At 46.4% G+C, this 14,040-nt stretch overlaps 2 long non-coding RNA genes across 3 annotated transcripts in view; one reads left to right on the top strand and one right to left on the bottom strand.

The window, feature by feature from the left end:
- LOC134947787 (uncharacterized) overlaps positions 1-14,040 on the bottom strand; it is a 151,495-nt gene that overhangs the window by 89,999 nt on the left and 47,456 nt on the right. The gene's annotated exons all lie outside the window — the stretch shown is intronic.
- Positions 1-14,040, top strand: part of LOC134947788 (uncharacterized) — a 49,969-nt gene that overhangs the window by 719 nt on the left and 35,210 nt on the right. Inside the window, exon 2 of the long non-coding RNA XR_010182777.1 lies at positions 726-1,318. This is a non-coding gene — a long non-coding RNA (uncharacterized LOC134947788). The remainder of the gene's footprint in view (positions 1-725; positions 1,319-14,040) is intronic.

Raw genomic sequence — 14,040 nt, 5'->3', positions numbered from 1 at the left:
TTGTTGGAGGGGTAAGCAGGGGTGTGTGTGCATGTGTCCAGCAATGGAGGGGTTTGTGTGTGTTGTTTGAGGGGTAAGCAGGGGTGTGTGTGTGTGCATGTGTCCAGCAATGGAGGGGTAAGCAGGCATGTATGTATGTTGCTGGAGGGGTAAGCAGGGGTGTGCGTGTGCCTGTTTGTGTGTGTACTGCCTGGAGGGGTAAGCAGGAGTGTGCGTGTCACCGCATATCCATGGTGTGTGTGTGTGTCTGGCTTGATGCGTGTAGATACAAAACAAAAGATGGTTGCAAACTAGCGCTGCTTTAAAATATTAAAACTTTAAAAAGGGAACTTGAAAGGAGATTATCCTCATCCAATCTCCTTTCAAGTTACCGTTTTAAAATTTTAATATTTTAAAGCAGCGCTAGTTTGCAACCATCTTTTGTTTTGTATCTATTTGTCTTGTGGGGAATTTATGAGGGAAAATCCCATGTGTTACAAACTAGCAGCTTTTCGTCTGGTAGCGCAGGGCTGCTTATAAAATTTCTTCCTTAAAGGAGTATGCGTGTGTTTCTGTGTGTGTGTGTCCGGCTTGGAGGGGTAAGCAGGAGTATGCGTGTGTTTCTGTGTGTGTTTGTGTGTATTTCTTCTATGTGTGTGGATATTTGTGTGTATGTGTTTTATGTGTAGATATATATATATATATATATATATATATATATTATAAAATATATTTATTGTATGTAGGTCGAAGCAGCAGCACTTCTCCACAGACCCGGAAGTATATATATTTTTTAATTAGCAGACAGCAGCAGCACGTAGGAAGGAGCCCTGAAGGACTCACGAAGACCGGAGGAGGAGGAGCTGAGACATGCGCACCAGCTGAAGAGACGCGAGGGAGCAAGCCGCAGGACCAGGAGAGGACCAACGCCAGGGAGGAGCTGCCTGTGCCTGTCACCAGAGCCGTCCGCGCTGAGTGGAGAAGACGCCACAGAAGAGGAGGAGTCCAGCCAGCAGGACCGGGGAAGGACATCCAACCTTCAGTGGAGCGGGACCCTGCAGCAACGGAGGAGACTGACCAGCAACGGGAGCACCGGCATCGCGGAGGACACCCGCTTGCCGGAGCAAGGACCCGCAGAAGACCCTGGCTGGCTTAAAGAAGATGGTGCAGAACAGCGGGGAGGACGGCGCACTTCAGGATCCTGCAGCAGGAGAGAATATCCCCCTACAGAGCGCAGCAGACCACACTGAAAAGGGTGCATCCCCGGTGCGGTGCTCTGCATCCCGGGTGGCGCCGAAGACGTGGAGTGTCGGAGGTGGCAGAAGCGCCGCAGCTTGGGGTGAGAAACCGCTGCAACCCTTCCGCTGCTAAACTCTGCAAATAGTCAATTATGGGGGTAGGCTCCCCTCACCACAGTGCCCCACAGGATTAGTTAATTAAGGGCCCCACAGGATTAGTTAATTGAGGGGGTAGGATCCCCTCACTCTATAATGTGAATTTTGGCTCAAACCGTGTGCTATAATGTGAATTTCGGCTCATACCGTGTGCTTTAGGGGTATATTCAATTGAAGTCGAAAACTGCCGTCTGTCGAAAAGACGTCAGTTTTTGACTTTTTAAGGTCGAATCGTGATTCGACCTATTCAATATTTTCGACAATTCGGTGAATTTGACTTGTCAAAAAGCACGTGGATCGGCAGAATAGCTGCCGATCCACGTGCTTACGGCCCCCTTTTCAAAAGATCAAAACATCAAAAGATGTTGGAATGAGATGCGGACCCAGAGGAGGAGAGGGGGGAGAGCCGCAGGGAGACGGGGGACTGCCGCGGGCAGCCAGAGGAGATCAGCGCTACAGCACAGCGCTGCAGCAGGATGTCACACAGCCGTGCCGCTCACAGCAGCGTCCACCCAGCTCCAGCAAGCTTGCTGGAGCCGGGTGGACACTGCCGTGAGGTCGGGCGGCTGTGTGACATCCTTCTGCAGCGCTACTGTAGTGCTGACATCCTCTGGCTGCCGGCGGCTGTCCCCCGTGGCTCCCCCCCCCTCCTCTCCTCCTCCTGGGTCACTCATCTCAATTCGACTTGAAAAAGTCGAATTGAGATGATATTTGAATAGGGGTTGTCAGATCCATTCCGACAAATGCATGTCGGAATGGATCTGATTTCATTTGAATATACCCCATAATGTGAATTTTGGCTCATACCGTGTGCTGTAATGTGAAAGAGGCACCAGTACTAGATAGTATAAGGAGACCTACTACATTGAAGGTCACGCCCCCTTTTGAGTGACCACGCCCCCTTTTCCGGAGCGCGCGCGCCTTCGGCGCGCACATAATTGCGACCTTCACTATTTCATTCCCTCTTCAAAAATTCCTCTTCGACCACTGCACCTACATCTGTACATACACACCCTCATATCTTTATATACAGTGACACCAGTGGTGTGGGCACATACTTTCCTTTTTAGTTTTGTTTTTGGGGAGGGGGGGGGGGGGGGGGGCGCCATTTTTGATCTTGCCCTGGGCTCCAAATACCCTAGATACGCCTCTGTTCACAGGACATATAAGAAGTTACAAAAACTGTAGATAAAAACAAAAACCTTTAAAGATTTCAGTTTCCTGTTATTTCTGCAATATTTGTTTCAATGTGAACCACAATGAGCATTTCCCAGTAATTCACATTTTTTTAAATCACTATTTGACTATTTATTGCTCAAATACTGGGGGTCATTCCGAGTTGTTCGCTCGCAAGCCGTTTTTTGCAGCTTTGCACACGCTAAGCCTACGCCTACTGGGAGTGAATCTTAGCATAGTAAAATTGCGAACGATGTATTCGCAATATTGCGATTACACACCTCGTAGCAGTTTCTGAGTAGCTTCAGACTTACTCGGCATCTGCGATCAGTTCAGTGCTTGTCGTTCCTGGTTTGACGTCACAAACACACCCAGCGTTCGCCCAGACACTCCTCCGTTTCTCCGGCCACTCCTGCGTTTTTTCCGGAAACGGTAGCGTTTTTTCCCACACGCCCATAAAACGGCCTGTTTCCGCCCAGAAACACCCATTTCCTGTCAATCACATTACGATCGCCAGAACGATGAAAAAGCCGTGAATAAAATTACTAAGTGCATAGCAAATTTACTTGGCGCAGTCGCAGTGCGGACATTGCGCATGCGCATTAAGCGGAAAATCGCTGCGATGCGAAGATTTTTACCGAGCGAACAACTCGGAATGAGGGCCCCTGTTCTTTGTAACTATCAAGCATTTGTGTGGGGGTTGCGGTCGTTAGGTCGACATGCACTCGGTCGACCACTAAATGTCGACATGCACTAGGTCGACAGGGTGTCTAGGTCGACAGGTTTGTTAGGTCGACATGTGCAACAGGTTCGTTAGGTCTACATACAAAGGAGATTTTTGGTACACACTTTCAGTGGCGCTCCATATATAGACAATGCAGTAGATGATATCAATTATTGACAATAATAAGTTCTCATGTGATTCTGGATGATTCTCCTGAAGTTTTCTGCCGAGGAAAGGTTCTCTAGCCGTCTCCGTAGGTTCAAATCATGGGAAAGGATAAGAAGAAAAGAAATTCATGATTTGGAGCGCCACTGAAAGTGTGTACCAAAAATCTCCTTTGTATGTTTAATCCCCTGGAGTGTAATTGGTGATACACTCTTGTCCACACTTACTATAGCTGCTCCTAGGGCGCAGGGATTTTCTCTATTCCCATTTTCATCCATTGTATTAGGTTCGTCAGGTCAACATGTGCAAGGTCAAAAGGTCGACATAAGTTTTTCACGTTTTTTTTAAATTCATTTTTTGACCTTTTTTATACTTTACGATACACGTGGACTACTAATGGGAACGGTAACCTGTGCCGAGCGAGCGAAGCAAGCCATATGAGGGGACGCGGTGTACTAATTAGGGTTCCCCATCACTTTACGAAGAAAACGACACCAAAAAAGTTTAAAAAAATGTCGACCTTTTGACCTGTTGACCTTGCACATGTCAGCCTAACGACTAGAGATGAGCGGATTCGGTTTTACTCGGATTTACTCGGTTCTCAAAACGGCATCTTATTGGCTATTTAAAACACGTGACATCCGTGAGCCAATAAAATGCCGTTTTGAGAACCGAGTAAATCCGGGTAAAACCGAATCCGCTTATCTCTACTAACGACCCTGTCGACCTAAACACCCTGTCGACCTAGTGCATGTTGACCGTTAGTGGTTGACCCAATGCATGTCGACCTAATGTGTGTTGACTCAATGACCCATACACTTGTGAGGTTGGGGAAAAGGTGTTCCAATTAGGGCGCATATACAGTACATAAATACATTTTTTGAATCTGAGGGACAGATTCAGTTAGCCAGTGGCACCACAAGGGGGTGCCGGCCACACCTGGGTGTCACCCTCGGAGTGGGTGGAACCTAGAGATGAGCGCCTGAAATTTTTCGGGTTTTGTGTTTTGGTTTTGGGTTCGGTTCCGCGGCCGTGTTTTGGGTTCGAACGCGTTTTGGCAAAACCTCACCGAATTTTTTTTGTCGGATTCGGGTGTGTTTTGGATTCGGGTGTTTTTTTCAAAAAACACTAAAAAACAGCTTAAATCATAGAATTTGGGGGTCATTTTGATCCCAAAGTATTATTAACCTCAAAAACCATAATTTACACTCATTTTCAGTCTATTCTGAATACCTCACACCTCACAATATTATTTTTAGTCCTAAAATTTGCACCAAGGTCGCTGTGTGAGTAAGATAAGCGACCCTAGTGGCCGACACAAACACCGGGCCCATCTAGGAGTGGCACTGCAGTGTCACGCAGGATGTCCCTTCCAAAAAACCCTCCCCAAACAGCACATGACGCAAAGAAAAAAAGAGGCGCAATGAGGTAGCTGTGTGAGTAAGATTAGCGACCCTAGTGGCCGACACAAACACCGGGCCCATCTAGGAGTGGCACTGCAGTGTCACGCAGGATGGCCCTTCCAAAAAACCCTCCCCAAACAGCACATGACGCAAAGAAAAAAAGAGGCGCAATGAGGTAGCTGTGTGAGTAAGATTAGCGACCCTAGTGGCCGACACAAACACCGGGCCCATCTAGGAGTGGCACTGCAGTGTCACGCAGGATGTCCCTTCCAAAAAACCCTCCCCAAACAGCACATGACGCAAAGAAAAAAAGAGGCGCAATGAGGTAGCTGACTGTGTGAGTAAGATTAGCGACCCAAGTGGCCGACACAAACACCGGGCCCATCTAGGAGTGGCACTGCAGTGTCACGCAGGATGTCCCTTCCAAAAAAACCCTCCCCAATCAGCACATGATGCAAAGAAAAAGAAAAGAAAAAAGAGGTGCAAGATGGAATTGTCCTTGGGCCCTCCCACCCACCCTTATGTTGTATAAACAAAACAGGACATGCACACTTTAACCAACCCATCATTTCAGTGACAGGGTCTGCCACACGACTGTGACTGATATGACGGGTTGGTTTGGACCCCCCCCAAAAAAGAAGCAATTAATCTCTCCTTGCACAAACTGGCTCTACAGAGGCAAGATGTCCACCTCATCTTCACCCTCCGATATATCACCGTGTACATCCCCCTCCTCACAGATTATCAATTCGTCCCCACTGGAATCCACCATCTCAGCTCCCTGTGTACTTTGTGGAGGCAATTGCTGCTGGTCAATGTCTCCGCGGAGGAATTGATTATAATTCATTTAAATGAACATCATCTTCTCCACATTTTCTGGATGTAACCTCGTACGCCGATTGCTGACAAGGTGAGCGGCGGCACTAAACACTCTTTCGGAGTACACACTTGTGGGAGGGCAACTTAGGTAGAATAAAGCCAGTTTGTGCAAGGGCCTCCAAATTGCCTCTTTTTCCTGCCAGTATAAGTACGGACTGTGTGACGTGCCTACTTGGATGCGGTCACTCATATAATCCTCCACCATTCTATCAATGTTGAGAGAATCATATGCAGTGACAGTAGACGACATGTCCGTAATCGTTGTCAGGTCCTTCAGTCCGGACCAGATGTCAGCATCAGCAGTCGCTCCAGACTGCCCTGCATCACCGCCAGCGGGTGGGCTCGGAATTCTGAGCCTTTTCCTCGCACCCCCAGTTGCGGGAGAATGTGAAGGAGGAGATGTTGACAGGTCGCGTTCCGCTTGACTTGACAATTTTGTCACCAGCAGGTCTTTCAACCCCAGCAGACTTGTGTCTGCCGGAAAGAGAGATCCAAGGTAGGCTTTAAATCTAGGATCGAGCACGGTGGCCAAAATGTAGTGCTCTGATTTCAACAGATTGACCACCCGTGAATCCTTGTTAAGCGAATTAAGGGCTGCATCCACAAGTCCCACATGCCTAGCGGAATCGCTCCCTTTTAGCTCCTTCTTCAATGCCTCCAGCTTCTTCTGCAAAAGCCTGATGAGGGGAATGACCTGACTCAGGCTGGCAGTGTCTGAACTGACTTCACGTGTGGCAAGTTCAAAGGGCATCAGAACCTTGCACAACGTTGAAATCATTCTCCACTGCATTTGAGACAGGTGCATTCCACCTCCTATATCGTGCTCAATTGTATAGGCTTGAATGGCCTTTTGCTGCTCCTCCAACCTCTGAAGCATATAGAGGGTTGAATTCCACCTCGTTACCACTTCTTGCTTCAGATGATGGCAGGGCAGGTTCAGTAGTTTTTGGTGGTGCTCCAGTCTTCTGTACGTGGTGCCTGTACGCCGAAAGTGTCCCGCAATTCTTCTGGCCACCGACAGCATCTCTTGCACGCCCCTGTCGTTTTTTAAAAAATTCTGCACCACCAAATTCAAGGTATGTGCAAAACATGGGACGTGCTGGAATTTGCCCATATTTAATGCACACACAATATTGCTGGCGTTGTCCGATGCCACAAATCCACAGGAGAGTCCAATTGGGGTAAGCCATTCCGCGATGATCTTCCTCAGTTGCCGTAAGAGGTTTTCAGCTGTGTGCGTATTCTGGAAACCGGTGATACAAAGCGTAGCCTGCCTAGGAAAGAGTTGGCGTTTGCGAGATGCTGCTACTGGTGCCGCCGCTGCTGTTCTTGCGGCTGGAGTCCATACATCTACCCAGTGGGCTGTCACAGTCATATAGTCCTGACCCTGCCCTGCTCCACTTGTCCACATGTCCGTGGTTAAGTGGACATTGGGTACAGCTGCATTTTTTAGGACACTGGTGACTCTTTTTCTGAGGTCTGTGTACATTTTCGGTATCGCCTGCCTAGAGAAATGGAACCTAGATGGTATTTGGTACCGGGGACACAGTACCTCCAACAAGTCTCTAGTTGGCTCTGCAGTAATGATGGATACCGGAACCACGTTTCTCACCACCCAGGATGCCAAGGCCTCAGTTATCCGCTTTGCAGTAGGATGACTGCTGTGATATTTCATCTTCCTCGCAAAGGACTGTTGAACAGTCAATTGCTTACTGGAAGTAGTACAAGTGGGCTTACGACTTCCCCTCTGGGATGACCATCGACTCCCAGCGGCAACAACAGCAGCGCCAGCAGCAGTAGGCGTTACACGCAAGGATGCATCAGAGGAATCCCGGGCAGGAGAGGACTCGTCAGAATTGCCAGTGACATGGCCTGCAGGACTATTGGCATTCCTGGGGAAGGAGGAAATTGACACTGAGGGAGTTGGTGGGGTGGTTTGCGTGAGCTTGGTTACAAGAGGAAGGGATTTACTGGTCAGTGGACAGCTTCCGCTGTCACCCAAAGTTTTTGAACTTGTCACTGACTTATTATGAATGCGCTGCAGGTGACGTATAAGGGAGGATGTTCCGAGGTGGTTAACATCCTTACCCCTACTTATTACAGCTTGACAAAGGGAACACACGGCTTGACACCTGTTGTCCGCATTTCTGGTGAAATACCTCCACACCGAAGAGCTGATTTTTTTGGTATTTTCACCTGGCATGTCAACGGCCATATTCCTCCCACGGACAACATGTGTCTCCCCGGGTGCCTGACTTAAACAAACCACCTCACCATCAGAATCCTCCTGGTCAATTTCCTCCCCAGCGCCAGCAACACCCATATCCTCCTCATCCTGGTGTACTTCAACACTGACATCTTCAATCTGACTATCAGGAACTGGACTGCGGGTGCTCCTTCCAGCACTTGCAGGGGGCGTGCAAATGGTGGAAGGCGCATGCTCTTCACGTCCAGTGTTGGGAAGGTCAGGCATCGCAACCGACACAATTGGACTCTCCTTGTGGATTTGGGATTTCGAAGAATGCACAGTTCTTTGCTGTGCTGCTTTTGCCAGCTTGAGTCTTTTCATTTTTCTAGCGAGAGGCTGAGTGCTTCCATCCTCATGTGAAGCTGAACCACTAGCCATGAACATAGGCCAGGGCCTCAGCCGTTCCTTGCCACTCCGTGTGGTAAATGGCATATTGGCAAGTTTACGCTTCTCCTCCGACAATTTTATTTTAGGTTTTGGAGTCCTTTTTTTTCTGATATTTGGTGTTTTGGATTTGACATGCTCTGTACTATGACATTGGGCATCGGCCTTGGCAGACGACGTTGCTGGCATTTCATCGTCTCGGCCATGACTAGTGGCAGCAGCTTCAGCACGAGGTGGAAGTGGATCTTGATCTTTCCCTAATTTTGGAACCTCAACATTTTTGTTCTCCATATTTTAATAGGCACAACTAAAAGGCACCTCAGGTAAACAATGGAGATGGATACTAGTATACAATTATGGACTGCCTGCCGACTGCAGACACAGAGGTAGCCACAGCCGTGAACTACCGTACTGTACTGTGTCTGCAGCTAATATAGACTGGTTGATAAAGAGAAGATGTCTATGTAACTATGTATGTATAAAGAAGAATGAAAAAAATCCACGGTTAGGTGGTATTACAATTATGGACGGACTGCCTGCCGAGTGCAGAGACACAGAGGTAGCCACAGCCGTGAACTACCGTACTGTGTCTGCTGCGACTGGATGATAAATGATATAAAAAATATATATATATCACTACTGCAGCCGGACAGGTATATATTATATATTATATAATGACGGACCTGCTGGACACTGTCTGTCAGCAGAATGAGTTTTATTTTTATAGAATAAAAAAAAAAAAAAACACACAAGTGAAGTCACACGACGAGTGTTTAACTTTTTCAGGCAATCACAATATAAGTATACTACTAACTATACTGGTGGTCAGTGTGGTCAGGTCACTGGTCAGTCACACTGGCAGTGGCACTCCTGCAGCAAAAGTGTGCACTGTTTAATTTTAATATAATATGTACTCCTGGCTCCTGCTATAACCTATAACTGGCACTGCAGTAGTGCTCCCCAGTCTCCCCCACAATTATAAGCTGTGTGAGCTGAGCAGTCAGACAGATATATAATATATATAGATGATGCAGCACACTGGCCTGAGCCTGAGCAGTGCACACAGATATGGTATGTGACTGACTGAGTCACTGTGTGTATCGCTTTTTTCAGGCAGAGAACGGATATATTAAATAAACTGCACTGTGTGTCTGGTGGTCACTCACTATATAATATATCATGTACTCCTGGCTCCTGCTATAACCTATAACTGGCACTGCAGTAGTGCTCCCCAGTCTCCCCCACAATTATAAGCTGTGTGAGCTGAGCAGTCAGACAGATATATATAATATTATATATAGATAATAGATGATGCAGCACACTGGCCTGAGCCTGAGCAGTGCACACAGATATGGTATGTGACTGACTGAGTCACTGTGTGTATCGCTTTTTTCAGGCAGAGAACGGATATATTAAATAAACTGCACTGTGTGTCTGGTGGTCACTCACTATATAATATATTATGTACTCCTGGCTCCTGCTATAACCTATAACTGGCACTGCAGTAGTGCTCCCCAGTCTCCCCCACAATTATAAGCTGTGTGAGCTGAGCAGTCAGACAGATATATATAATATTATATATAGATAATAGATGATGCAGCACACTGGCCTGAGCCTGAGCAGTGCACACAGATATGGTATGTGACTGACTGAGTCACTGTGTGTATCGCTTTTTTCAGGCAGAGAACGGATATATTAAATAAACTGCACTGTGTGTCTGGTGGTCACTCACTATATAATATATTATGTACTCCTGGCTCCTGCTATAACCTATAACTGGCACTGCAGTAGTGCTCCCCAGTCTCCCCCACAATTATAAGCTGTGTGAGCTGAGCAGTCAGACAGATATATATAATATTATATATAGATAATAGATGATGCAGCACACTGGCCTGAGCCTGAGCAGTGCACACAGATATGGTATGTGACTGAGTCACTGTGTGCTGTGTATCGCTTTTTTCAGGCAGAGAACGGATTATAAAGTAAACTGCACTGTCCTCACTAGTAAACTCTCTCCACTCAGTCTCTACACTTCTACAGTAACAGTACTCCTCCTAGTCAGCTCCAGTAAATCTCTCTCAGTCTCTTATAATCTAAATGGAGAGGACGCCAGCCACGTCCTCTCCCTATCAATCTCAATGCACGTGTGAAAATGGCGGCGACGCGCGGCTCCTTATATAGAATCCGAGTCTCGCGATAGAATCCGAGCCTCGCGAGAATCCGACAGCGTCATGATGACGTTCGGGCGCGCTCGGGTTAACCGAGCAAGGCGGGAAGATCCGAGTCGCTCGGACCCGTGAAAAAAAACATGAAGTTCTGGCGGGTTCGGATTCAGAGAAACCGAACCCGCTCATCTCTAGTGGAACCACAATTACAACTTTTCTGTAGTGACAGAAGCCAGGTGCTGCAGTGTCATACCCCTTTCACACTGCCAATGCCGGATCCCACCCGGGAACTGAAAACGGGTCCTTCCCGTGTGGGATTCGGCATTGGCCGCTGCTGCAGGTTTCCCAGACCCGGCAATATGCCGGGTGGGTTGCCATAGCAGAGGGGCGGAGGCGGGGGTGGAAGCGGCACTGGGAGATGAGATCATCTCCGCACCGCCTCTCCCTGCTGTAGTAAATGAGTCCCGGGACGCATCGACCCGGGGGCCCGTTTATGCAGCCACTGACCCGGTATTCAACCCGGGTATAACACTGCTTTATTCCCGGGTTGAATTGTCAGGCGACCCGGGATTTCGGCTATGCCCCTTTCACACCGCCGGGTCGATACCGGGTTATTTATGCGGTGTGAAAGGGATATAACATTCGGCTGTAGTATCCTGCTCCGATCATGGAGGAGGAGCTGACACTGACTGTCTCCGGGGTCAGCCCAGCATCTCCGGATATGCTGGGCATGCCCCTGGAGTGATGCCATTGGGATCTCCCATGATGCAACGCCCCTTTATATAAGGCTGTGCCCTCTTTTTCGTCGCTGGGGGATCTAGAGTGACCACTGGGTGTCACTAGTCATCTACTATCAGGTCTAAATTAGGCCCAAAGTACCATCAAATCCGCTCCTGTCATTTTTCAAACACAGCCTGTAAAATGAAAGGCAAAAGTTGATTGTTTGGTACTTTATCTCTCACAATTTTATCTCTCTCCGAGCTTTGATAAAACCCCTCCTCAGGGCACTATTTATTATCATTTACGCCAGCACCTGAAAATAAAGATTCCTTATCGCCACAATTAGCTTCAATAAGGAATCTTTATTCTCCCAGATGTACTGTACCACTGACAAGTCGATGGGACATCAGCAAATGTGCAAGCCATAGCCACTGGGGGGGCGCCACCTTCTATTTTGCCTCCGGGCGCCTGGCATGAATTTATGCCCCTGATCAGTGCTCACTATACTTTGTATAAAAGATGCTTCCAGAACATTTTAGCCACAAGCGTTAATGCAACTCGCTATCTCCGGTAAATGCATCCGTTCAGCTCCAAAGCATGCTCAACGTGAAAACACACAAAGGGCCAGTTGTAATGGAGTCCAAGTTCGCCAGACGCGCGGGATACAGGCAGAACGCGGACTTTTTTTAAAGGACCAATCATTTACATGGCTTATTCAAGTCGCAGTTTGGCCGGCATCCTGCACATCGGGCGAACGTGGACTCCATTAAATCCGTGCCAAGGTCTGTCTGCAAAACAGACCTGCATTCAACTATGCCTCAGCTACACCCTGATGTAAAATGGAGCCAAAATGACATTAACAAATGTTTCCATAAGGTTTCCAGTAACATTGTTAAACAATAGAAAACAAATGATCTGGAAAATGTTTTAGCACAGTTCTCACAAAAATAGAAATATTCAAACATCATAGTCTGAAGCAGATATAGGACTAGAAGTACCTGGACCTACTTTTAGTAATACCGCTTTCACATCACAAACCCTGCTTTTAAAACGTTTCTTAAAACGGGTCTTAAAACGGGTCTGAGCAGTTAAACCCCCTTCACATCGCATGTTGTAACTGGTATATTACCGTTTCATTACCGTTTTGGTACCTTTCACACTGAACCCGTTTCTCCCATAGAAAACAGTGGTTGTCATTTTAAATGGACTTTTCTGGCCCACACATTATTAATAATGATTAATTATTAATTAATTATTAATAATTTGGCTAGTCGTACGATGGAACCCAGCAGCTTCAAGCATCTTTACCATGTTTTTGTAGATTACTGCATCCTTCACTGTCCCAGTGATTTGTCTAGCAATTTCTTCATCCCCTCTCATCCTAAACAGCTCCCTAACCTCCTCATCACTACAATTTGCCATTTTAAACTGTATTCTGGGTAATAAAATGCTTCTTCACTCTCATGTGTTTGCTCCAGTTTATTTCCTGCTTCTGCCTGGTGACATCACGCATGGAGACAGCCAATCACCTTCTGTGGTTTGGAAATACTGTTTCTGAGCCTTTCACATTGCGCAATGAAACGGGTCTGAACCGTGTAGGACCCTGCTTTTTAACCGTTTTAAAATACCAGTAATCTGTAACCAGTAAATTCAATGTGGCCCTTTCACACCGCAGCTAGAACCATTTTGGAAGGCTTAAAAAACGTCAATTTACCGGGTTATAGCTGCGGTGTGAAAGGGGTACAAGTGAGGTCACATTGTGAGGTCTTTCCCAATACAGACACGCTCCAGGTCTCCTCAGTTCTGCAAAGTGGGTTTAGATTTGACCACAGCTATGTAATCATGATACAAGCAAAGCATCTCCTGGCTGCATCACTGAACACCTGGCTTTGATAGATAAGCTATTATTATCCAGTAAGAATTTATTAGAACCATAAAAAACCAGTATAGTACAGTATATGATCAGAATATATATATATATATATATATATCAGTCCCATTACCTTACTGTACTGTTTATAAACTGGTGGTACCACTTCTTGTTGTGGCACTCGGCCAAATAGGGTTTTGGCTTCTTTGGGCCTCCAGCTCCTCAATTGTTTAAATAACTCACACCTGGAATTATTAATATTAGATTTGAGATAAGATCATAAACATGACAATAATTTGATTCAAAGGATCTAAAATATTGCCCGTCAATAAATCTTACCATGTCACGTAAAATGAGAATTACATCAGAAGTATAGAACATTGTAATTGTTACACTGCTATTGTCCATAGATACAGCCTACACGCAGACTCCCAACCTTGTAACACCAGTATCCCAAGACCCAACCACTCATAAGATGTAATGAGAATGCATTTAGGCTTGCCGTGTCTGAGGAACACGTCCCAATGAAATCTAATCTACAGTATAAGCCAAAATAACCCATCACAATAGGTGTTTTTCTAAGTTCAGTTTAGAAAATGAAATCAAGTGGTCTAGCCAGGGGAGAATATGATCACTATTATTGGAGTAAGGAATTAATCTATAGTATCTTCTTCTTTTAAAACAACTGAATACATTTTAGTATAACATGAATCTTTAGTTCTGGATGAATAATGGCAATCAGAATAGGAGCTTAGAAATAATGCACATCATGTATTCGTGACATGCTGATAGTGTCATTAGATCCGGTCTTCTCTTGGAATTCATTCTATCAGGATCAACTAGGAGGGCATTTAGGTTACCTCAGCAGTAAAATGAGGCATCTGATTCTGAGACGGTCTTTTGCCTGTCATTTACCTATGACTTTATGAAAAT

This window comes from Pseudophryne corroboree, chromosome 8 (genome assembly GCF_028390025.1).
Source record: "Pseudophryne corroboree isolate aPseCor3 chromosome 8, aPseCor3.hap2, whole genome shotgun sequence".
Lineage (NCBI taxonomy): Eukaryota > Metazoa > Chordata > Amphibia > Anura > Myobatrachidae > Pseudophryne > Pseudophryne corroboree.
Note: the sequence above shows the minus strand (reverse complement) of the source record. Positions and strands in the feature narration are given on the sequence as shown.